Raw genomic sequence first — 4,659 nt, 5'->3', positions numbered from 1 at the left:
CCCCGGCGGGCGCGCCCCGCGCAGGCGCAGAGGGCTCCCGCGGGGGCTCCGCGCCGGGGGAAACATGGGACATGTAGTTCCCGGCGCTGCGTCTCGCGAGACGAGAATAGGAGCGGCGCGACAACAGGCCCCTGCACCGCCGGGGAATTAGCTCAAATGGTAGAGCGCTCGCTTAGCATGCGAGASGTAGCGGGATCGATGCCCGCATTCTCCACACTTTTTTTTCCCCTCCGCACGGCTTTGGCCGGGGCAATTCCTAAAAAGGCATTTGCCGAAGCCCAGCTAAAGTAAGCTTTCGGCTTTACACATAGCAGTGCAGTGGTGYCCAGCACTGCCCTTTGTTTCTTGCCCAGCCATCAAGACAAGCTCATCTGCGGAGGTTTTGTACAGCAGCACTACAGCTGTGGTCTCTTCCTGCAGCTACATTCACGCCAAACCCCTGGCTCCCCGGTAATGTCCATTTAACGCTCTAACTCCCTGCAGGTTGTAACCACGGTCTTTAAAAATCCAAATAGTCGCAGAACTCTCCTTTYTAAGCAGCACAGCCAAAGTGAAAGTTTGAGTAGCATTAATTCTCCAGTAGGTAGTGGAGATTGATCTCTCTTTTTCAGAAAACAGTAATGGTGACATGCAAACTAGAGTCCAAAAAGAGAGGCATCTGGGTTATTTTTAACTTGAAGTTTTCATGCTGATCTTTTAAAGCTGGTTTATACTCAGGCTTTTGATTGCCAAATAAACACAYGAAATAACCAGCTTTGCGTTTATGGGCTTGGTTCTTTCATTTTCCCTGCTAGCTTTTAATTACTGGGTTGGAGCCAGTCATCCATCTTAAGCCCCAAATCCCTGCGAAATCTTGGTGCCCATAAGAAACCTCAGCATCAGGGAAAATAAGGCAAGATGACACGTTTGCTCAAACAGAGGCAGCATCGCCCTCTGCAGACTAGTAGGGGAAAACTCCCACAGCTTCAGGCAGAAGCATCTGGCAACAACTCTGGTGGTAGCATTTTTGTTGCCCACCTTGGCAATTTTACCTGAAAAATTCCTCTGAGCCTGTTTTATTTGTTTTCAATTCAGTGCAGCCTACCCGCTCTTGTTGACAATCAACATCTAGAAACCACAAATCTCTTTGTGCAAACTGCCCTAGCCCTGGCCTGGCCYTGGCCACAACTTAGGGAGGAAACATGTATATAGCTTCCTGTGGCAAAATACTAAGGAGACAATCACAGCATTATTTCATTATGAGGATTCTTAGAGGGGGAAAAAAAAGACGTGAAACAAAGAGACAGAGCTTTTCTTTTACAAGAACAAGATGACCACATTAGAATAGTTAAAAATTCTTCTCTGTTGGCTTTTTTGTGGGAACCTATAACTAGCTGACATAGCACAGCGCAGCCGTACGCGTGTCCGCACACCCATGCAAGCCTGTGCGAGCGTYTGCCTGTATCTGCTTGGGAGCGTAAGGCCGGGTTAGCCCCCTTCACAGCTCCCAGTCATACACTGACCTCCCCTTTTCTGCTTCCACAACGTCAGCTAATCCACAGTGTCAGATTTTCCACCCTGGCTCCACACATGCCGCGGCTGCTTCCTCTCCCGCCTGCTCTATCGGTTTGCTGGCTCTTGAGGAATGGCAGAAGTTTTGCATTTTCTCCCGGCTACAAAGCCCTCCTTCCAGAGTCACACAGAGCCTCGAGGAACAACTGGGTTGCGGACAAGGAAGGTACAGCCCAGCTGAGTCAGGAAGTGCCACGGGATCAAAAAAGAGGCAAAGCAGGCCTTTGGGTGCAACAAATGGAGCTGGGCATGTTCTTACAAACTCACTGTTACAACTGCCACGATTGTGTCTCTTTACTGAGTTTCCCAATCGGCATAACACTGTTAACAAAAGATCTGTCCCTGCCCTGAAAAGTTTCATGTCCTTAATTAAACATTTTAAARAAACACTGGAGTGTTTGTGAGCAGGGGTGGCAAGGCAGACACCTCTGAGGCCCTGCTAGGAGCCAAATGCACAGCACCCCAGAGCACTCGGCCGGCACCGAGGCCAGGAGCTCGTGCCACCTTCCCACCTCCTCTGCACAAGGAAAATAAAGGCAACTGGRGGGGAACAGCTAGTGCAGGCTGAGTCCCCTTCCAAGAGGGGGCCCAGTGAGCCTGCTGAAAACACAAACAAGCCTCACGTCACGAAGTGAGCGCAGGAAAGGGATGCGAAGGCGAAAGGCTGAGAGAGGAGCCCAAGCCAGGGACGCTGCCCTGCTGCGCTGGTGACAGTAAGTTATTACACTCACGTGGAGCTGTCTCCGCTGGGAYGGTCCTTTACACAGCTGCTCTCGCCATGCCCTGGAGGAAGTTAATGAACTCAAACTGRCAGGCCAAAGGGGCAGCCAGGTGCGAAGCACAGCTTCAAAGCGCAGATGGCAGCAACAAATAGCCTCTTTTTGCAACCATTATGGAGCAGCGGTTGGTTCATGGCCTGCTCCACCGTCTCCTCTTTTAGAGGCAGCAAGAGCAGGAGAGAAGAACAGAGTCTGTCTTCCAGCTCCAGTTTGCTTGTAGTCTAATGAAACATTAATTAATCTTCTTGCTGTTRAAGATGGAGGAAGCAGTCAGGTTGCCACAATTAGCATGCGATTCAGCTTTACAAAAGGCAAAATACTCTGCAGGCGGGGGGAAAGGTTAGGTAAAGCGCTAGCAGGAGTTTGGGAGGAGAAGGTACAGGAATGAGAAGCAGGGTCCCTGCTTGCTAGGGTCAGAGAGGGCAATTTTAGGGAGGTGTGAGCCAGGTTGTCCAGGGAGGGCTCTTCCCGGCTAAGCTAGACAGCAGGGTGAGCAGCCCAGCTGGTGCGTGGGAGCCTGGAGCTGCCTGTGCCTGGCCCTGCCTGGCGGGGAGTTAACATCGCGTCGGGGTGAGATAGCAGGGAGGCAGCGAGGCGCGTTCAGAGYGGGCAGCTCCTCTACTCTTAGAGAAAACCAGGCACTGATGATGCACATTCAGAGCAGGCGACTGAGTGGCGGTCCTCACGCGGTCAGCACAAGCGTTGCATGAGAAAAGCATTTCCAAACCCAGACACGTATTTGGACACCTTCRTCCACACTTTAACACTGCGCTGGCCTCATTTTCAGATGGCTCCTTCAGTGGCAACTACTCCTTTGCTCGGGGCTAAAGGCTGGCGAGTGGCTATGTGATCAGGGAAAGGGAATTAAAACTGCCTTGGACATCAGCAGGATTTGGGGGGAGGTTTGCTCTGGCTCTTGGCATCGCCACTACCCCAGGCGCAACTGCGTCTGGTGTATAATCACCATCAGCCTTACAAGTTTGCGCTGCAGCTGTTGAGCTGTCCTTTCTGGAGCCCAGCAGAATTCAAGCGCGGTATCGTGAATCACTGACAAACCATACTGGGAGGAAAATGAGTGATCACAATCACAGAAATGTTCTTCTCCCTCTAGCAGGCACCATGTGCATAGCAGCAGAGGTTGCGTAGTAACCGCAGCAGGAAGGACTTAGCTCTGTCCTAGTCGCTCCCTTTGCAGAGAGCCGTGAAGAGTAAGGTACGTAGCTGAGACAAAAATCTGTCTCTTAAACTCGTGAAACTTTCCTCTTTGCTTACCGGGGGAGGAGCACGGAGGAATTTTAAAGTCGCACATTGCGGAGGCTGCTTTGGAGGGGACGGCTGGTTGCGATTAGTCGGAGCTGTTGCGTGCGCCAGAAAGATGGGGACTGAGTATTTTTACGAAGAAGCTGGGGRAGAAACAAAGTTTTCTTCTTCAGGGATCCAGACTGCAGGCTAGAAAGCTCTTGGTACCTCAAAGCCTCTCTCTGCTCTGCCCTGTGAAAATCCAAAGGAGCTTTTTTCCAGAGGTAGAAGTATTAAAGCGAGATAGGGAGTAGCCAACAGCTGGAGGGGGAAGCGAACTGGAGCGATGACGAATATGTTCCAGGTGCAGTTATGCTCTGGCGTCGGCGCTCCTGTGGCAGGGTGGCTGCGGCAGCACAGCCTCCCTTAACTGGTTTGGGTGCAGAGGCTTTGGGAAAGCCCAGGGAAGGCAACCTGATGCAAAACGCACCCCGAACGGCCGTGGCAGCCGTGAAACTCCTACCCACCTGCCCTCCATCGCTCCCATGGCTTCGTTTCAAGCGGCAGGGGAGAGCTCAGGGCGGCCCTTCGTGCGTCCCCTCYGCTGTTCGGTGGGTCGCGCAGACTGGGGGAGCAAGAGGAGACAACTGCTGGGGGACGGGGAGAAGGGCTTTGCAGGCCCGCCGAGCTCGCCCCTATCCGCGGCGGCCCGACAAGCACAAGGTTAGGGAGGCTGCTGTGGGACGGGTTGTTTTTCCCTGGCGACTGTTGTTCCCAGTTCAGATGGGCACCCAGAAAGACGCTGGATCTTGCAGCGTTTTACTGGGAATGAGGAGGATCGTTCGGGGGGCAGGGAGAGAGGGAGGGAGGAATTCTCCCCCCTCCCCGCGCAGACACGACGCCGGGCAGGCCGAGAGCTGCTCCGGCCCGAGCTTCATCAGCCTCCCGGGGCCCCAGGGGCTGGGCGAGCGCTTTGGGCCGGGCCTGAGGCAGCCGCGGGGAGGGGGACGGGGGAGCAGAAGGGAAAGCGGGAGAGAAGGAGCGACAGGGGGCGCTGCGGGCCGGCGCCGCCCCGCCATGAGGGCGGGAG

The 4,659-nt window shown here is 53.9% G+C and overlaps 1 protein-coding gene and 1 non-coding gene across 2 annotated transcripts in view; both read left to right on the top strand.

Annotated features, from left to right (window-relative positions):
- The first annotated feature begins 141 nt into the window (after positions 1-141).
- On the top strand, positions 142-214 carry TRNAA-AGC (transfer RNA alanine (anticodon AGC)). Its single transcript has one exon. It is a non-coding gene; the product is annotated as a tRNA-Ala (tRNA).
- Positions 215-3,458: 3,244 nt separating this feature from the next.
- RNH1 (ribonuclease/angiogenin inhibitor 1) overlaps positions 3,459-4,659 on the top strand; it is a 14,658-nt gene continuing 13,457 nt past the window's right edge. Inside the window, exon 1 of the mRNA XM_085298454.1 lies at positions 3,459-3,543. The gene's annotated coding sequence lies outside the window, so the exon portion shown is untranslated. The remainder of the gene's footprint in view (positions 3,544-4,659) is intronic.

Source organism: Rhea americana, unplaced genomic scaffold (genome assembly GCF_003343005.1).
Source record: "Rhea americana isolate MKP2758 unplaced genomic scaffold, rheAme1 scaffold_139, whole genome shotgun sequence".
Lineage (NCBI taxonomy): Eukaryota > Metazoa > Chordata > Aves > Rheiformes > Rheidae > Rhea > Rhea americana.
The sequence above is the reverse complement of the archived record's forward strand: the minus strand, read 5'-3'. Positions and strand labels throughout refer to the sequence as shown.